The 21,137-nt window shown below is 44.5% G+C and overlaps 1 protein-coding gene and 1 long non-coding RNA gene across 2 annotated transcripts in view; both read left to right on the top strand.

Annotated features, from left to right (window-relative positions):
* Positions 1-21,137, top strand: part of LOC119184696 (uncharacterized) — a 233,019-nt gene that overhangs the window by 73,890 nt on the left and 137,992 nt on the right. The window lies entirely within an intron of this gene.
* On the top strand, positions 13,264-15,784 carry LOC142767675 (uncharacterized). Its single transcript, XR_012885092.1, has 3 exons — positions 13,264-13,556; positions 14,880-14,965; positions 15,330-15,784. It is a non-coding gene; the product is annotated as an uncharacterized LOC142767675 (long non-coding RNA).

The following is a 21,137-nucleotide window of genomic DNA, read 5'->3' on the forward strand; positions in this document are numbered from 1 at the left end:
TATTGGCATGTCCTCTCCAATTTCATTTTACGTTGTCGTTCTTATGCCCAGAGCTTCCATACTTGTCGATATCTTTGATCGTAGGGTCACACAGGAAAAGCGCTGGGTAATCGGGACGGCATTATGCTCTCCTATAGTAGAGTACGATGTACTCTAAATCGTTAAACACTTTTTCTAAGCAAACGTACTCTCCCGAACAACGTCCCCTGCGTCCTTAATAATCGGCACTCGGAGAAAACTCATTTAAGCATATCAGTGATTGGGGCATCTGTTATTATCCTCTTCCTTAACTAATGCTTTTGGAGATTCTGTTTCGAAGCCTAAGTGAACAATAATGTCATGTTGGGAGTACATTGAAACAGGCATTCCGTTCCTTGAGGCAGCTTCTCCTTGCTTCCCATATACGTATTCGCATCTAGTACAGTGTATTCAGTTGTCAATGTGAGACTTACGTAAACTAAGCGTTGGCTCAATATAGCACTGTATAGCACATTGTTGGTGTAACGTTCGTTTGTTTTCATCACCAGCCGGGCCGTGTATCTATACGCATGCACGAAACGATGCGAGAGAGAAAAGAGGAGGTGCTGGGGAGGAGGGGAAAGAGTCATGCTCAAAGGGGCAACCTCCAACCGTGTTTTTCGAAGCGGAGGAATGACACGGCAAAATGACCACCTTCGGAGGGGCCTTTTGACGCGAGGAACCGCGATATTACAGGGTGGGAATGCGTGCGAGCACGCTGAAAATGACACGGTTGTGGGGCGACTCGCTTACTGTCGGCGTTTTGAGTGATGGACTCGCGTACACCGTCAGTCGGTCGCGTGCATGCACATCGTGCTCGGTTGAGTGCCTCGCCTCATGTTCCGACACCCCGCGTTCTGCGTAGAGGTATTGGGCAGCGCCAAGGGGCGCCACTCGCAAAGTGGGGCCATGGGGGCTCCCAAATAAACGGGGCCCGTTTTTAGTGGCTGCTGGTGCGCCTCGCAAGTAGACGCGATTGGCATTCTTTTGAGTGGGGGATCACCGTGTATGTAGTTTAGGGGGGATACACTGCTTAAACACAGTGATTTGGAACAAAAATACCGCTTTAGGAGAAACGAAAGCAACGGGAAAGAAAACGTGTGGCGGAATTAGAGCAAAATGTCCGGCAAATGGTTATTCATGCTTTTGTATGGTGCTTTTGTCAATTGGCCACTGAGAGGTGAACATCAAAAAGAAGGTTTTACCTTGCACCTAATTACGATTTCCATAGATGCAACAATCACCAAGCATGAGGGCTCAAATTAACGTTTTGGTGGCTGTGCTGTGGCGGTATCGCACTGCTCTAGAGTCGAAGGGGTGGGTTCCATTCCCAACAGTGCGGCCACCGCGTTACTATAGGTGTAAATGAGCTGTTGGGCATTTGTGTGCGTTTTGCAGCCCCGAAAAGAACCCCCATGGGTCCACATTTAACGTCTCGTGGTTTTAAGGCGAAGGCCTTGAATGTGTCATGCTCACGTCCTAGCCTGCATTCGTTGCACTAACATTCTACCAGGTGGCCGCGGGGGCGTGCTTACAGACGCCGGTCACCCCTCGCGGCGGAATCTAAAGCGCGCGCGCTTTGCTTGCGTATGTCGCTGGTCATTGCACGAGAACACCGAAACGCGCAGGCACAGCCAACTATAACCGAATAACGTCACCCCACAAATGGTTTCTTTCTTTCTTTCTTTCTTTCTTTCTTTCTTTCTTTCTTTTTCTTCCTTCCTTTCTTTCTTTCTTTTTTATTTTTCTTTTTCTTTCTTTCTTGCTTTCTTTCTTTCTTTCAACTACTTGAAAAGCACACTTTCTAGCAATATATATGTTACGCCTGCGCGTTTCAGCATCCTCATGCAGTAAATTTTTCCAAGTCGGCATTCTTAAGTTCAGCTTCTTTTCTGTCAAGTGCTTCCTTCCTTCTACCTTGTGCGCTCATGTACTTCCACATTATGTTGTACCAACAGGCCCAGCATTCGGCTATTTTGGTATTCATGCATTTTTTCCTCCATCGAAAATGCCGTCACCGCGACTGAAATCCGATCCGGCGACCTGCGTGTCAGCAGTCGAGCGCCCCTACCTGTTAGACCACCATGGTGGGTAGACTGCCATTGAAGTTACATAGAAGAGAGGACGAAAGGAGGGAAAGGCTGGGTGGTTAACCAGAAATTGGGGCATCCGGTTTGCTACCCTGCACTAAGGGAAAGAAGAACGGGGAAGAAAGATGAGAAAGAAAGCGATGAGCAAAATACACGCGTGAAAAAGAAAAAAAGAGCGGGGGTGCTATAGCCTATTCAATAGGCCACTACCACGCAAAGAGTTCAATAAGGCCTTCACTGATTTTCTGTGTGAAGACAGATCACGTTGGCTGTCATGCACTGACTAGACCCGTGTGCTCAGATTTGGGCACAGGTTAAAGAACCCCAGGTGGTCAAAATTTCCGGAGCCCTCCAATACGGCGTCTCTTATAATCATATGGTGGTTTTGGGACGTTAAACCCCACACATCAATCTATCAATTCATGCACTGACTGTTCTGATGAAGGTCTGTCGTCAAGGCGAGATAACGCAGCAGCTAGCAGCCATCTTTGGACGTTGTAGCGAGGGCAGTCACAGTGAACGTGCTTGATCGTTTTAGCCCAGTACCGCCACATTGTGCAGAAGACGCAGCACAGGGTCACCACGTTTAGAACAATCTTACCACGTAATGGCAGTGTTCATTCTACAGTTGCTTGCTAATGTTAGGGATTGAAGTTCATTGCAGGATAGCGCTTCAAATCTTCTGATAAAAAATTATTGCAAGTTTCTGAATGACTGCCGCACAAACACTGCAATCATCAATTAACGAGGATTACAATATCAACTCAATTGGCGCCATTGATACAATCAGCAATTTGGTTCGCTTCAAAACGTGTGCCTATAGCTTTACAGCAAGTTAATCAGGGATTAGTAACAGAATGAATACCTCCATAATTTGAGAACTGCACGAGGAAATCATCATGCTGAAACTGACGATACGCGAGAGTGCCTTTGTGTCCTTGAAAAACGCGGCCGCGCGACGTTTAACGAGCGGAAATTAGTGAACGGGAAAGCGGATACGTGGAAAGGCGACTCATTATGACGAGCCGGCGGCGACAGCCGGACGCGCCGAACAAGTTTTGTCGCGGACGCTATTCCCATTGCGGCCGCCTGCCTCAGCGGGTGACAGAACCTGCAGCAGCGGTTCCCGACAACTGTGTCGCCGAGAGGCGAATCCCGTGGGACAAGGACGTTAGAGCGGAGCGGGTGGAGCCAAGACACGTCACGTGAATGTGACATCACAGCCAGGCTCCGCCCACAAACACCAGCGCAAGCAGCTGCGCTTTCGCGGTCTGTTACGATTGAGTGGCGCTTGTTTGGCTGCCTGGTTTTCCGGTGTTGCGGCGCATTTGGTGCCCCGATCTCTTTCGTTATAGTTTATTTGCCAATCTCTGCATTCGCTTAGCCTACCGTGAATGTGCGTCGACCGATCAGTGCGGGTAAAGTCTGCATATCCGTCTGTGTGGTCGGCTTGTTGCTGTTTCGTAGTATAGATGCTATAGATGCAGCTCCTCAATTTTCCTTTTTGCCTGATTCTGTACCTTGTGTGTTTGTGTGTGTGTGTGTGTGTGCGTGTAAGTATGCTTGAAATACCGTATGTGTATTTTTTAGTTCTGATGTTTTGTGTGATTATGCGTATTCAGCTTACTTCATCTGTTTGTCGAGGCGTATCCCATGCTTTACCTGGCTTCGCGGTATCACTTCCCCGCTCATAGCACGTGACTACCGTCATGCCTCTGTGCATTTTCTTTTCTGCTTTTAACCGCGCTATCTCCCTTGTTCGGTTATGTTTTCTTTGTGAGACCGTTTACTTTCGTTAATAATTAGGGTAATGCCATTCCTACACACAACAGGCCCAGCACAAAGCTCCGAGCTGGGACACGTACACAAGCAAAACGCGACACCACACAACTGACCGCTACATGTACACATACATGCGGTGCGGCGACCAAGAGGGAGAGGGGGGTGCCAGCGAAAATCATTTGTAACGACGAATGAATCGTCCCGGGCAGCACTTTCATATAAGCGCAACGCCGTTGTGGTTTTGTGAGCCTGATCTGAACGCCAGTAAAGGGGTTCCTCTCATTTATTTTTTTTGTATATATCTTTCTGTAACGTTGTTTTATCCGACAACGTCTGGCCAGAACGTTCATTGCCGAGATAAATGATGAGATGTTTCAGCGGACACGCCTATAGTTCACGGAAGTATATATATATCTCTATGCAGCGAGTCCCTAACGGGAGCACGCCGCTGCTGCAAAAGTTTTTATGGTGTTCCTCGTCCGCATTTGTTCGAATTTTCAAGAAATGCGTGAAGCGGATGCGGTACAGGCTAATTGCGCAGACTCTTTACAACCTGCCCAGAGAGTAGTTTATTAATAGAAATATGAGATTTACCGTCACAAAACCACCTTATGATTATGAGAGATGTCGCAGTGGAAAGCTGAATAAATTTCGCAAAAAATAAAAGCAGCGTTCCCTCATGTAGACAATAAAAAAAGTGCTTGTTCTAGAACTACATATTGTTTTCACATCTTGGTGTGCACCGCAATTTCGCGTGAAGACGAGGTTTGGTGTGCCGCATGGGAAATTCGCGTATGTATCCGAAAGAGGATTTAAATTCAGTTCTGCAGTTCTATTGGCATAATATACAAAATGAGATATTTGTTGCCGTTGGGGTTGGAGAAACAAATGTACTGCGCTCTTATGCAATCATACCTTCATTACTGCCTATTCATTCGGGGAAACAATACGCAATCTAGTTTGCAATCTCTGCTTCTTTCACACACACACACAAAAAACATTTGACCCGTCAGTAATACGCATGATCGAGACACTACAAACTAACAGCGGACCAGACTGGGAATACTAAACATACAGTATACTCGGAAGCCTTGCGGCTGGCTTTTGAGACTCATCACTTATACTTAAGAGCGACACAACCTTTTGACTCACTTTACACAATCCTGAAAAAAACATCCTCCATATACATTCCGACGTGTTAGCAATAACAGGATACGCACAAACTATGGCTCGCAAACGTTGCACTACCAGAACACGACACGTGCACTCTTGAACAACAACAAAAAGTATAGAAGACCTAATAAGACACCACAAATAAGTAAAAAATAATAAATCACCAATTACGTGTACTACTTCTTTCATAGTTTTCTATTGTGTTTATTTCAGTGCATATTGCCCGTTATTTGTGTTCAATGTTTTCCGTCTCAACATAGATACGTTTGATTTTATATTTACCCGTAAAGTGGCTTTTTTTTATCTTTCTACATGTATGTAAAGTTGTATGTGATCTACTACTTCCTTTATATAAGTTGTTCAATTGCTTCCGTTTTTGTTGTCATTGCTTGCGCGCAAAATGTTGTTCCAGGAAAGGACCTCGTTAGGCGTGAATGATATTAGTCCTCTCATCGCGAAGTGCATTTTTTAGCACTAAAATAAAATCAAAATCAAGTATAGATTCAAAATTTTTATGTTATAGTATAGGTATAAGTGTTACCACAAAAAAGGTCTGTGAAAAATATCACAGCATATCCACGGAGTGAATGATGATGAGCGGGCGAATCTTCAGAGGTACATCGGTTAACCGTGAATCATCCGTAAGTCTTGCTTAGTATATCATGATAAAAAGACGGCGAGCACGCGCTGCAGCTTGTTTCCGAGCCCTCTGCTCCGCCGCCTTGTCTTCGTTGCTTATGGTCGAAGCACGCAGACTGCTGGCGAAACAGGAAGCGCGGCAAGAGCAAACGCGTTGCCCTATCACACAAGAGCACGCATCGGAGTGGATGGATGGATGGATGCTATGAGCGTCCCCTTTATAACGGGGTGGTGACAAGTATGCCACCAGGCTCGACAAAAAAAAAAAAAAAAAAAAACCTTTTTTTCTTTTTTTATGTTGGCCTAATGCCTCTACTTCGATAAATTCTATCTTAATGGAAAAAAAGGTAAATTTTCAGCTTAAGTTCTCTGCCATTTACGGCACACTGTCCATATTTTATTTTTCCAATATTTATTTTTGTCCTTTCTCTCTAATTTTCTGCCACCAATACTCTAACCGTCTCTTACTTATTTCAATCGCGGGTGTGTTCAGCTTTCCATTGTTGTCCCTAAAACCCAAGGCTTCCTGTAGGCTCGTGCCCAAACGTACACCTGGGTGGATATCTCCACATTCAATCAGAACATGCTCCGCCGTTTCCTTATCTTTCCCGCAGCATGTGCATTGTTCTTCTTCTTTACTGAAGCTTGCTTTATAACTACGCGTTCTAAGGCAACCCGATCTCGCTTCAAACAGTAAAGCGCTTCCCCTTGAATTATCGTAAAATGCCTCCCTCCTTATTTCATTTTTGCCCTTTCGGTAGTTACTCAAAGCCGGTTTTTTCTCCATAGCTGCCATCCAGTAAATCCTCTCCGCCTCCCTGACTTTTCCCTTAACGCTCTTTGTTGACATATGGCTCACAATACCAGCCGTATATTTACTAGTGAGTCTTCTAGTTCTTTTTCTCCACTGTGTGTCCACGCTCTTCCTATACAAATAACGGAACACCTTCTCTGCCCATCTACTCTCCTTCATATTTCTTAGCCTTTCTTCGAACCTTATTTTGCTCTGCGCTTCCCTCGCCTCAAAACCTGCCCACCCCATATCGCCCTTTACAGCCTCGTTTGTCGTCTTCCCGTGAGCACCCAACGCGAGGCGTCCCACAGTCCTTTGATTTACATCCATTCCCGATTGCACCACTGCCCTCATGCACACCACTGAATTCCCAAAAGTAAGCCCTGGAACCATTACACCCTTCCACAGACCTCGAAGCACCTCATACCTATTGTATCCCCACAACGCTCTGTGCTTCATTATTGCCGCATTCCTCTTTCCTTTTGCTGCCGAGGCTTTTTCCTGTACCTCCATGTATCTATCACTCTCATTTACCCATACTCCAAGGTACTTGTATTCACTTACCCTCGGTATTTCTTGGCCTTGTATGGACACCGTCTGATCACAGGGATCATTGAATACCATCAATCCACACTTCGTTACACTGAATCCTAGTCCAAGAGCTTCACCTTCCCTTCCGCATATATTCGCCAGCTGCTGTATATCATCTCGACTGTCCGCAAATAAGACGATATCGTCCGCATAAAATAAACCTGGAAGCTTTTGCTCAATCATCATGCCGCCCTGTTTGTGTGACAGATTAAAACCAATGTTGCTACCTTCTAGCGCTTTTTCCATACTCACCTTGTACAGCATGAATAGCAGCGGGGACAAAGGACATCCCTGTCTCAGACCCCTGCTAACCTCAACGTTCTCTTTGCTACGCATTCCTTCCCACTCTATGCAAACTGTATTTTCTCGGTATATCTCCCTCAAAAGCTGTATACAGTCGTCGCCCATGCCCATTCCTTTCAATATATCCCACAAAATTTCCTGATTAACGTTGTCGTATGCCCCCGTGATGTCTAGAAAAGCCACGTACAAGGGCCTATTCTCTATTTTAGATATTTCTATACACTGAGTGAGAACAAACAGGTTATCGTCTAACCGCCTGTCGACTCGAAATCCGTTCTGAAGTTCTCCCAAAATATCGTTATGTTCGGCCCATGTTTCTATTTTCATTTTTACTGCTTGCATCGCCAACCTGTATAGTACCGATGTAATGGTTAGTGGTCTATACGAGCGAATCTTGTCCTTTTCTCCCTTGCCTTTATAGATTAAGTTCATTCTACTTTGTCGCCAACTGTCCGGTATTTGTCCGTCCTTTAAGCTTTTTTCTACTGCTTTTAACAATGCTTCTTTAGTGTTATGTCCTAGTTCGTTAATGAGGCTAACGGGAATCCCATCTAAACCCGCGGCAGTGCGCTTTGGAATTTTTCCTTCGGCCTTTTTCCAGTTGAAATTATCAAGTACTAGCTCTTCCTCTGTTGCTTTCTCCGCCACACTTTTACTCACCGGGGAGATCCCCTGGACGCTCTTTTGAAACGAATCGACTGTTACCTTTTGGATGTAACCTAGCGCTTCGTACCCTTCCAATTGATTTCCTCCTTCATCTAGAATATGTTGTTGCGTTGTGACAGACTTCCTACCTAGCGCCTTTATGTGGCTCCAAAAAATCCTAGGCGCGGCCTCCTTTTTTTCGTGTATCTCTGTCATCCAGCGTTCACTTTCACCTTTAATTTTCGCCTCTACCAATTTCTGTACAAGGGATTTTTTCTCTAAATATATTTCCCATATTTTTTTTACTTCGTCCTGCGGCCGCTTCTCCTTTTTTGCCTTTCTATGCTCCCGTGATGCTTCGCGTCGCTTCTCGATCGCCTCCCGGATTTCCTTGTTCCACCAACTTTTTGGCTTCCTTTTTCCCTTCCAGCAAACAGTTTTCTTCTCTTTCCCTATCTCCTTCGTCATTAGATGTAACAGCTCACTATACTCCCAGTCCTTGCCTGGTATTTCGCCTACTTCTTCCTCGACTCTTGCGGCTATATTTATTATTTGTTTGTCATTTAAATACGAGCTGCCAGACTTTGATTCCATGCTCATATTTTCAGTTTCGTATCCCATTTGTAATGTTATTCGTTTATGATCACTACCCAAGCTGTTAATGCCTTCCTCGTCTATCCTCATTTCTGTCAGTTTGTGGTAAATTCCTTCAGTCATGAGACAATAATCAATACTTGATTGCTTGTTTCCGACTTCCCATGTGATCTGGCCGTCACATTTAGGCCCCGTGTTAACTATCTCCAGACTATGTTGCTCGCAAAGATCTAGTAATAACTTCCCATTGGTGTCTGAATATCCGTCAAGGTCATGTATGTGGGCATTCATGTCCCCTAGAAGGATGATTTCGGCCCCATTACCAAATTCCTTAATATCCGCACTCATGCAATCCACTATCTCCTGATTCTTTTCTCTGCAGTTATTCCCCGTCCACAAGTAGGCTACCCCTAGCCACGTTTCCTTTCCACCTACTGTGCCCAGAACCCAGAGGTGCTCTGAACACGTCTGTTTCACTCTAACCCATTTGGCTCCGCGGTGAATTAGCATTCCTACACCCCCACCTTTCCTTTCCGATATGGTCCTGTTACACCCTTCCCAAACATAATTTTTAATATGTGGTGGCTCTTCCAAGTCTCTAAGGTGTGTTTCTGTAACCGCATACACGCCTATCTGTTCTTTGTTTAACTGCTCCTCAATCTCTAACCATTTTGCCTTCTTTCTGCCACCCTGCATGTTTATGTAACTAATTGCAACACGCGCCTTTTTCCTTTTTCTTTTACCTTTTTTCTGGTTTTTCGCAATTCTACCTGTCAAAGCGTCCTCCTGGTTGTTTTCCCTGTTACGAGCTACCCCGGACTCCGAAGGGCCCGTGAGCCCCCCAAAAAAGCTACTGCGCGTCCTGCCAGTCGCCAGCCCACCTCGTGTCCAAGCCTCTTATCGAAATGAATCTTGTCTCTTTGGAATCCACCCCACCTGTGCACTTCCCTGTTTAAATCCACTACCTCGAAACCCTTCTCTCGACTAATTCGCCATATCTCTTTGTTTGCGTCGACAACCGCTCTTTGCAGGTTGACGTTGCGTACTGGTACTTCCGGTACTGTGCATACTACAATTTGCACCTGGGGGGACACGGTGCGCATGTCATCCACCCCTTTCGCCAAGGTCGTCGCTAGTCCTGACGATTCTTTTTTCAGGACGTCATTTAACCCTCCCGCAATTACAACGAGGTTACGATTGTTAGCTTTAGCTGCGAGTTGTTCACCCGCTTGACTCATTACTGTCCCCAGCGTTTGTCCTGGGAACGTCCCTATCGCAACTCTCTTGTCGCCTTTCACCCTTTCTTTGATTGCCGCTGCGCATCGGACTAAATTTGAGTCACCGGCGATGATGACCTGTTCAGACATTCCTTCTGAAACCTGCACCTGGCTGCTGACTAGGTGACTAGCGTGAGTGAAGCGAGTGCCCCAGCGCCATCTAGTGAGCGCTCTGAGTGCTAGTGATTGCTACTACAATGCGGGACTTGCCTATGCCTTAAGAAGCTTCGCCGTCAAACATGTTTCAATTGTTGCTGTTGACCTTGATATTGTTCGCCTTGCAACACCGAAACATTCGTTCATACCAAATGCACAGTACTTGTTCATAAGAGTACACACGCATGTACTCCTCTATAATTCGTTATCTGATGTGACCTCATTCTATCTCCCAGGTGGTGGTGCACCGTATGGTTAATTTCGATATTTCGATTAAGAAAAACGGTGTAATGTTTTTTTTTGTGTGTGGATACCGTACTTACGCTTGTGCTGCACGTCACATTTTATTTTATCATTGAAGAGCAAAAACGATAGTTCAATGAGAGATCACGTTTCACGTCAGCGTCATCAGGTGTATCGAAGCAGGGGCTGGTGCTTCGGCGTTTAGCAAGCGACATCGCACAGTTGGCATCTGCTGGCTCGCTGTATGCAGTTGCGCAGCTCCGGTGGCCTGACGTGTGGCTGAGCGTGGTGAAAGGAAGACCATACGAACACTAGCAACAATAAATATAGACAAGAATGAAGAGTTTGAACATCTACACAAAAGCATAAATACAAGTGGTCCCGTCGCAAAGTGGCGCAAGCCCGTACCAAGAGTAGCGAGGTATAGATCCAGCGCCGTAGCAACAAATGACGACCGAAGAGATTGTTCTCTCGCACCGGTAGGCGGGTCATCGTTATAGAAAGCCGCCGCCCGATGATGGCGCCACCTAGGAGACCGCTGCATGCGACGCTCAGCAGTGCGAGACCGCAAGTCATTTGATAGTGACGCTTTGTTGAAGTAATTATCTATGAGGATATATTTATACCAAACAGCAGGGATACGTAGCAGGCAGTTCTAGCGGGAAAAGTAGAAATTTTTAGTGTAATCTGCGTTCAAGAGTAGGAACAGGCTGCGACCTTGGAAATTGGCGCTGAGATTGAAAAATAAATCTGCCATTTCCCCGCTGTTATGCATGCGACAGTGTAGACGGGAAGCTGACCACCGCGGTGGGAGCATGGGACGTTTATTCGAATGGCGTAGTTTCGGTTCTTTCCCGCAGCAACTTGTCTTTTCCTGCACTTTATTTCCTTCGCGTCTATATTGCAATTATTATGAAACACGTGACAGTGTCAACGCATCAGTTAAAACAAAAGTCCCAGTTTTGCCGCAAAGGCGAAGCGATGAACGCGATAGCAAAAAATTGAAAGGTCACGCACAGAATGGCAAGCAGATCGAAACGTGCCCCGCATTTCTCATGCACAAATGACGCGCGAAATGTACTCGCAAGTACAGATGAACGTGAATAAGCGTCTCAGTTATTACTTCGCCCTGTCTTATAAGGGTGCACTTTTCGCAAATGCACAGTAAAAAATTTTGCACCCAAAAGGGTGTAAAAAGGGTGCTTTTACGAGAAAGCACCCTTTGCAACACCCTTTAACACCCATAAATGGTCGATTGAAAAAAAAGCACCCTTTTGTTTGGGTGCTTGCCTCGATAGCACCCTAAAATAGGCTCTAAGGGTGCTTTTGTGCCTGAGAAGGGTGTAGGTGCCGATTCATCATATGGAATATGCAGCATAAGAAGAACACATAATTATAATATTTGGGATTTTACGTCTCAAAAACATCGATATGATTATGAGGGTCGTCGTAGTGGAAAGCTGCAGATTTTCACCATTTGGTGTTCTTTAATGAGCGCTCATATCGCACAGTGCAAAGGCTTCCACATTTTCGCCTCCGCCTTAATTCGACTGCCACGGCCGGCATCGAACCCGCGAGCTTCGGATTGGCGGCTGAGCAGCGCAGCTACTGCACGAATATGTGGACCTTGCGTTAAATGACGGCCTAATTGACTTAGAATGTGTGAAGGTGCTCTCCGAATACAGCAGAATGTCAGCAGAAGCAAATCGCGTTTCATCTATAATGGCAATTAACTGCAATCCATGTTACGAAAGCTTTCCTTAGCGTTGGTTATAAGCTGCATGTTTGCTGTGGATTATATACAGGAACATAATGTTCGCCCGAGTATGGGTGTGTGTGCGTGAGCCTGCGCATGTGTTCGCGTGTAAGCGCGATTGTGTGTACACCCGTGCATGTGTGCGTGCGCGTGTATGTGCGAGTCCGTGCCTGTGTTAGCGTGCCTGTGCACATGTGTACGCCCATGCATTTACGGTCGCGTGTGTGTGTTGCCGTATGTGTGTATACGTGTATGTGTGTGCGCCTGTGAATAAGTATGCGTGTGTATCAGCCCGTGCGCCCTCAAATTTCGTATGTGTGTGTGGGGGGGGCGGCACTGCTTCTTAGTGTTTAAGGTCCCACACCTGTTCAGACTGGAAGTCTATATGGGAGGTGGCTTAAGAAATGGCGGTGGTCAACGCACTGTACACGGACTATTCAGTACATGGAAAACATCTGCACACTTTCGTACCAAATCATTGCTTACGAACTTGCTGTGGTAGCTGATTAGGTCCGCTGAGGCGCTTCTACGCTCGAAAACGTGGGTTATGACCAATTCACACGGAAAGCTGTCACTGCACTTATGCACAACCATCGTTTATATTAACAACGTTTAACAAGAACGTGCCCTGCCTTTGCTACAGGTGCTTAGCTAGCTCATTGGGCAACCATATGGAATTATGTGCTGATCATGTGGTCAGCAAAAAGTTTGTTATGACAACCTCGGCACGTTTCGTGGTGCGTGACAAGCCTTGTAATAAACATCCGCGACTGTGGATTAATTTGTTCCAGCTTCAACTACGCATTCAGTGTTTGCGGCACCATACGCGGAATAGCCAGACACAGACAATGCGAAAAGAAATTCCTCTGGAAAAAGGTGTGGCGATGCTCTCCCGCTAATGCCACCGAGGACGAAATAATTATTGTTTCTGGCCATTCCATGGTGCACTTTGTTTTCCGCAAGTTTTGCTTCACTATTTTTCGCCCACTGCAATCGCATTCCGTCAAAATACTCAAAGAACCCGAGCCTGGTAAATAATCTGCGTCGCTGTGCGACTGGCTGGGAGGAGAGTTGCCGTTTACAAGGAGTCATTCCGCGCCGAACGGCCGTCCGCTGTATGCGCCATAGCTTTTGCCTTTCGGCGCCGCCTTGGCGGGTTTCCCGCTCCTCCCCCCCCCCCTGCTCACCCCGGCCAACGTTGCTCCCACAACGGCGGCGTAGATAAGCGAAGAGTTGCGTCACCGAACACCTGCGTGGACAGCTGCGGCGCCGCCACGCCGCCGCCAGTGCCTCCTCTTTCTCTCTCTCAACGTTGCTCCCTCTGTCTCATCGTCTTTCAAATGCGTTGCGTTGGTCTGGGGTCTTGGTCGCTGTGTGTGTTCTAGCGAACAGGCGCGTATTCAATGGTGGTCACGCATGACACCGTGTTCGAAGTGACGCTCGGATTAAGGAATATTCATGGAGTGGCGGACACGGACAACGTGGGCCTGTTAACGGTGAGTGTACTGTTTTCGCAGGTAGTAATCATACAGCGCTAGCTGGGCGCCTGCAGCAGCTCTGCCGAAGTAGGCTGCCAGCCATTTACAACAGCATGCGTTCGCGGGCCTGTTGCAGATGCCCGATTAAACGTGTGACTTAACGAGTTCACACTGCTATGCGCGATGTTGTGTAAGTGCGTGCATCACTCATACAGTGAGTGATGTGATCACTTAACAAGGGCGGGATTAGTTGCTGATCGCACATTGTCTCTACACTGCACAAAGTGATTGATATTGTTTTAAGATGTGCTTTGGGCTACATCGTAATAACATTTCTATTAATACTCAAATGTGCAACGTGCTTCTGTAGGTGTAAGCGTAAAAAAAGAAAGAAAAAGCAAAAGTTATGTACAGAGGCGCACTGTACGAAATGGCTTTTTTTTTTTTTGCTTAAAGACGGTATAGTTGGAGGTGCTGATATGCCGCGATGCTCCCAGCACGTGCGCCTCGGTCTTTTAAGCTATTGAGGACAAGTGTCACCAGCAACAGGGAAAGATCTAGCAGACTTCCAAAGGCGCGTTGTTGTGGCCATCGCCGTGCGTTGTTTTCCCTCGTTTCTGTTCGCTGTTTTCGTGCTTCGCTTTCATCTGCGATAATGTTCGGCGTTATAACAGAATCGAGAGAGTATACGTGACTGTCGGAGCTATGTGCGGTTGCTCTATAGCATAAGCCATGGCTGCTGCAACGTAGTCGGTGTCCGCGCGCGTTGCCGCGTTCGAGCGCTCTTACTTGCGTGATTGTGTTTAACTGAGTATTTAGCACGGGTTACGTTTGTAAATCCCGTAGTCAATAATCGCTAATAGCGTGCCCCTGATTGCCATCAGAGGATGGGCTTGGTTGTCGAAATATGCCAGACGCTTTTTCTGAAAGCAAGCTTTGAAAATTTTTTTTTTAAAAGAAGTGCTTTCATACGTGCAAGGCAGTGCCTATTGCAGGCCCGCAACTCTTTAAAAACTGGACGAGCTATCACATCTTTTATCAAATTACAATGAATTAAGATGATTGAATTATAGATGACGAATTTCTGTGCTGGATTAGGTGCACAAAACACATGTTCGCAGCCCTACGTCTAGAAAGCAGGCAAATAGGAAGCACAGCGTCAAATTTGGATTAGATTCCATTGACGGAGCGTCTTGTGAGGGTAGAAAGAACGAGAAAATTGTTCATTTTTGATGCCCTTATAGAGGCAGTCAGAATTGCACTGATTGGTGACTTGTAATAATTCCTCAGATTGTTAGAGGCGTGATTAAAGTCAGTGAATCTTTACTTTTTTTTTTGCAGACCTCTTCGCTAGTGCCACGCCCAAGATCATTTGTTCTCATGTAAAAGAGAAAGCAGAGATGTCTTCACTGTTTGTACATGAAGAGGTGAGTTTCTTGTGCATTTTGATTAATGTTACATGTTCTGAGCGTTGTACTTTAGGAATTGTTTTTCACACTGGCTCACTACCCTATAAGGAATTTGATTCTTAGGTGAGTTCAGGCTTTCGTAAGTGCCATTTTCGAGCTGTAGTCTTACACTTCATCTCATTTCGGGAATTTGCTGTATGCTGGAAAACTCTTATCTTTATCATACGAAATTATTAGAATGTATGGGTTGTATGCTTCGAGTTCAGTGTAATGTCAATTACACGCCATTTCGAAGGATACACACTACACATTCTTTATATATGGTGCTGCCAGAACAGCACGAACATCCTTTTAAGAGAAGTCATATTTGCTCTTATTACAGGATGAGAGGGTGCCGCTGACGTCCTGCGTAGTCTACCCCCCGGCCCCAGTCTAGAGCAAGCCTACTTCCTGAACCTCCACATGGATAACCGAAAAATCTTCCGTGTCAGTAATGACGAAGAAGGAGTGACAGCACTGATGAGTTGATTTTTTTTATTTTCAACATTGTCTACGGCCGCAAGGCCTTTAATAACCACCGTGATTGAGCGGATTTTTCTCGGCGTGAGTTTGGAGTTTATCAAAGAAGTTGTTCAGGCAGTACGACGCTGAAAATTTTAGTGTCACAATGCCTGAACAACTTTTTCTAGTGTGGTCATGGTAGATGAACAAACATTGTTATTTGTGTAAGTTATTTTGCTTAAATATAGCTGGACCATTCCATGCCAAACGTCCCAGCCACTTTGGCGACCATCTGAATTGTATTTGAAAAAAAAAAGTGCTCACTTACTGCGTTGAAAACTGTGAACTGCTAGAATATTTCAGCGAGAAAAAAAGTTTTCTTCATGTGGCTGGCTTATAACTTCCTGGCATAATGCCGTCTGTGTGCTGTTTGTGGAAAATTTCGTTTTAAAACTACCGCTTATTTTTTCTAAAGCAAATTCGGTCTACCTGTTAAGTAAATGTGTTTCTGTAAGGTATTTGAAGCTCAATAGTAATAGTGCAATTTTTTAGCCACATTCGCTTCCAAGAATAAAGCCAAAGTGTGTTATGTTTGCATTTTTTATTGCAATAATGCACTTTGTATGAATATCTGAGCAGTGAATATTTACTCCACAGAAGGTATATTTTGAGGAAAAAATATCTTTAGACCTCTCAAGCTGCTGAAATATACGAGAAAATATCACGAATTTCACAAAATTGTGATTTTTGTCCGTATTGAGATGCAATTTGCTCCATGTTGTGATACAATGAAAACTAATCATTATACCTAAATTGTAAGAAAATGAAATTCTTTCTGTAATAAAAATCTTATCGCAAAAAGGACAGGAAAGAGCGCTGTCAACTGAATTTTATTGAAGGTGCTACGAGCGTTTTTATACTGAGCACAAGACCAGGGTTCATCTGCAACAACACATGTGTGACCATGACAAAATAATTTTAACCGAGAAAAGAATACTCTTTTTCGGAAAAGATAAGTGAAGGTGTACTGATGCATTGATTCTTGGCCTTCCTGATAAAGAGTTCTAAAATCTCTCATTTTTCTGCTTGCTTTTTTTTTCAAAAACCGTGTTTTATGAAACCTAGGACTACACTTACATTCTTTACGGTGTCCGGCCATGAGACTACTATAGCTCTTCTTAACATTTAAAGCATGCTGTCTTGCTTGATCATTGAAGCATTGCCCAGTTTGTCCTATGTTTACTTTTCCACATGTTAGCGGTATCTTATACACATTAGATTGGCATTCAGCAAACCTATTCTAGTGACGAATGGTGCAAGATTACTATTCCTGTTGCTGTAAGTACATGCACTTTTGAAAGCTTGCAAGGGGTGGAAAACAACAATGTCATATCTGCTGGCTCTTTTCCTAAAATTGTGAGACACCTTATGTACATAGTACCATGTGACATGCAAAGGTGATTGGTCATTCTGTTTTTCTCTTGGTCCTGCTTCCTTTAACTTTACTTTCTGCAGGAGGGTTTCACAAACAAGTGTGATGATGCTGTTGGGGTATTGGCTGGTGCTATCAGCCCAGGAGTGCTAAGAATGTTCTGCCTTTTGATAGTGGGCATTCAAAATTAGTAGAAAGAGGAATTGATACCACATGTACTCAGGCCACCCTTCAGAAGTCATGTTAGCACAAGGGTGAGGTCAGGTTAAAAACCACATTAAAAGACTAAAAGATGCTGGGTATCCCAACAGAATCATCACACCCGTTTGCAAAACCCTCCTGCAGAAAGTAAAGTTAGACAGGACCAACAAAAAACAATGACCAAAACCTTTGCATGTTATACCACATCATGTGTCTCACAATTAAAAAAATAGCCAGCAGGTATGATATTAGCGTGTTGTTTTCCACCCCTTGCAAGCTTTCAAAAGTGTGTGTACTAAACAGCAACAAGAATAGTCAATCTTGCCCCATTCGTCACAAGAATAGGTTTACTTAATGCCAATTTAGTGTTTGTAGAAGTATTTTTTATCAGGTAAACCAATGATCAGTGCATCATTACGCGTTCACTTATCCTTTCCGAGAGGGAGTATTCTTTTCACAGTTAAAGATTATTTTGTAGTGCTCACACGTGTCGTCGCGCATGAACACGGTTCTTGTACTCCGTATAAAAACGCTCGTAGCACATTCATTAAATTCAGTTGACAGTCGGTGCTCTTTCCTGTCCTTTCTGTCTCTTCCGAAAGTTGTCGCGCTGTGACTAGCACACAACCACGATGAACCAACTCTCCCAAATTAAGCTCTTGTTACGTAACACGTAGACCGAGTTTCGTATGAAAAGAAGGAGCGGTGCTTTTAAAATGAAATTTTTCACATACAACACCTAGACGGCATTCCAGCAAGTTCAGAAGGCAGCCACGTGACCAAATATTTTTCCTCTCCTAAATATTCCAGAAGTTCACTATTTTCAATGCAGCACGAGTTTTTCGAATACATTTGAGATGGTTGCCAAAATGGCTGGGACATTTGGCATAAAGTGACCCAGCTGTGTCATTAGCCATAATTATGCATTACCTCTTTTGTTTTTTGTGTGTTTTGACTCAGTTTTGTGTTCGTTTTTAGCTTATTGTGTTTCTGATCATTGTATTGGTTTCTTAAGTATTCGCTAAAGTTATATGTGCAAAAACCCGTATATGTTTGCATGTACATCATTTCTCATAACCAATTGTTATACATCCAGGAATACAAAGCTTAATCCACTGTGATTATATACATTTGAAAACACTATCCACATATATTTTTGTGTGCATCACTTCTTGAAAACGATCGTGTACATGAAGGCGTATATAGTGAAATCATGGTGATTGTATATATTTGAAAGAATCATAAGTATATATATGCCTGTATTTCATTCCTATTAACCGATTGTGTACATGAAGGAGTATTAAACTGGAAACCACTGGGATTGTAGATACTTGAAAGAATTATAGGGATATATTAGCGTATATTTCATTTGTAGTCTCTATGTACTTGAAGCAGTATACTTAACTGAAACCAGTGTAATTGTATGTTGCAAAGTATTGTCAATGAAGTGAAACTGAATAAATATAATAAACATTTGAGGTGTTGCATGTGTAGTGTACGTATACGTGAACGTATATCTGGTGAAAAAGTTGTGTGGCAGAAGAAAAGTTTGTTTTATTTGCCTATTAAATAAACGCAATATGCAAGGGCAGCAAGGCTTCATTTTCTGTAACGCGCATTATGCATATACTGTGAAGTATATATAGATCCAGCACAAGTTCATACACGATGGCACACGTTTATATTTTTGCCCAGACGCAATGAATGGAGCTCGACAGGTGGCGCACCATTGATAATGAGGACCACTTTCTTCAAGTAGTGTGTAATCAGTGCATGCCGATATCGATTAGTGCAGTCTAAAAGAATACTGGCACCCCTGCCATGGGCACTCAACACCCTTGTGCACCCTTCTCGCACCCTCCTCAGAAGGTGCTAAAAAAGTGATGGACATCGAAGGCACCCTTCCTTAAGGGTGTTTTTTTAACACCCTACAGTTTTTTTACATGTACACCCTATTCTAAGGGTGCATGAAAAAGCACCCTTTTTGGAAGGTGCTGAATTAACACCCTTAGGGTGTCGTCCACGGGACAAGCTCATTTACACCCTTCTGGGTGTAAAAATTTTTACTGTGTGGAGGATGTGCAACGATTGCAGTGACCTTTGTGCGCCCGGTAACTACAACAGAATATGGACCAGACGTGCGGTGCTCCCCACTGCAAGATAAAGGTGCACGACTGAGCTTACACCCCCTTATTTTCTACGTGGGCCAAAGTACACGTGGGAGATGAGAGCCGCCACGCGCTCACTGCGCCATCTTGGTGATAATGCTGAAAACACGATAGTTCCCTCGCGAGATGCCCGCCAACAGCGGTAAGTAATAGATATAAATAGCTTGCTGCTTAAGGAGGTACCCAAGGGTGGCTGAGTTGTTAACACCTCGCATTCACAACGCGGAGGTCTCTTGTTCAATTCCGCCCTCCGTAGCCATTTTTGTGTATTTTTTCCTTTCTTTGTTGTTCTTACATATAGACACGCATACTATTACGGTGCATGACATCGACGCCCACTCCCACGCCGAAATCGAGCCGAGAGTGTCCATATAATTACTATCGCAATAAAAGTGTATTGAATTAGATTACAGCTCTGGACTTGGCCAACGTTATAATGATGCAAGAACACTACAAAGGCTGCTTATATGCCATTTGATTAAATTGATTACATTGTGGTAAACTGACTCACAAATACTCAATGCAGAAACTGACGACGAATAAATGAATATTCTAACATATAGAATATACATATATGCAAGAAATCACTGAATTATTAATAATTAGTCATGTATTTATCGTCCTATTAGTATGCATGCTGCTGTGTATGCTGAACATCCATTACTTTCTCATGGATTTGTCTTTGCCCTATTGGACAGTTATGAAGAACTAGTTCTCCAAACATTTAGGAGTAACCATAAAAAGAGTTGCCGCATTGTAACTATAGCCTAATACATTGCTTTTTTTTTTCGTTGCTTTCACAACGCCAATAACGCAAAGCATGGTTACTAGTCACAATAGCGAGTGTTAAAATAGCGCACCGCGAGACCTTGCAGTGCGGTCGCTGCCACTGCGCATGCGTTGTAACGCGAGTCGGCGTTCGCGTTCGCGGACCGCGCGCAGAAAATCCGAAATTGCGTGTGGCGATGGTGGTCCGCATGTGGTCCGCAAGCGCTGGTTTCGAAACTACGGTGTCACTGCGACCGTGCGTTGCGGTTTGCAGCAGGGCGAACGCTATTCTAAAACTCATATGGCGGCCGTAGCTGGTGCCATATGAGTCGCACGCCCGCAACGCCAGTAGCGCTTGCAAACGGTATTCTAAAGCTATGTAATAATAGGAAAAATATTGGAAACTTACTACACAGTACAAGTAAAATCTTCTAATAAGAAGTAACGGCGAAACTGCCGCGCCCTCTGTCACACATTGCTTGGCGAAATGAGTGGCAGCGGGGCCTTCGGGCGACATCACGTCACTACAGTGTAAAGATGCACCTGCGGCCACATGTGTTTTCTACCCCACGAAGGACACGGCAAATATACGGCAATAGAAAAAGAAACACTGCCGCGGAAGCAAAAAAGTAAGAAATTAAACGAGACTTTACCAACGCGTCAGCGAACAGGCGACAGAAAGAGCATGAATGGAGCAGGTGACATCTCCAAGTTGAGCCCTTAACAACTGTGAAAAAAAAAAAAGCGAGTGGCATGGCGAATGCTTAGAATTCTGCGCAGTGTTCTACGAGCTAGGGCAGATTTTTAAAACCGAATGTGTCTTAGACGTTCTTTTGCTGTCTTTTAAATCCTTCAATGTCACAAATGTGACCACGGTCGCTGATCTTCTAGGTAATTACCTTTATTTTTACTTTACAGTGCATTTTGCAACATGCAATTTTGTACATTAGGGTTGTAACGAATAGATGGGAGTGGACGCATAAGCCTGACACTCGCTGCTCAGTTCAGGGCAGACGTTACTATGATTAAAACTTCACAGCATCAGCTTAAGAGAAAGCCAACGAAAGCTGATTGAAAAGGGTCCGTTTTTCTTGGTGTCGGCTTTGTCACGACCATCAAT

This window comes from Rhipicephalus microplus, chromosome 7 (genome assembly GCF_043290135.1).
Source record: "Rhipicephalus microplus isolate Deutch F79 chromosome 7, USDA_Rmic, whole genome shotgun sequence".
In the NCBI taxonomy this organism is placed as follows: Eukaryota; Metazoa; Arthropoda; class Arachnida; order Ixodida; family Ixodidae; genus Rhipicephalus; species Rhipicephalus microplus.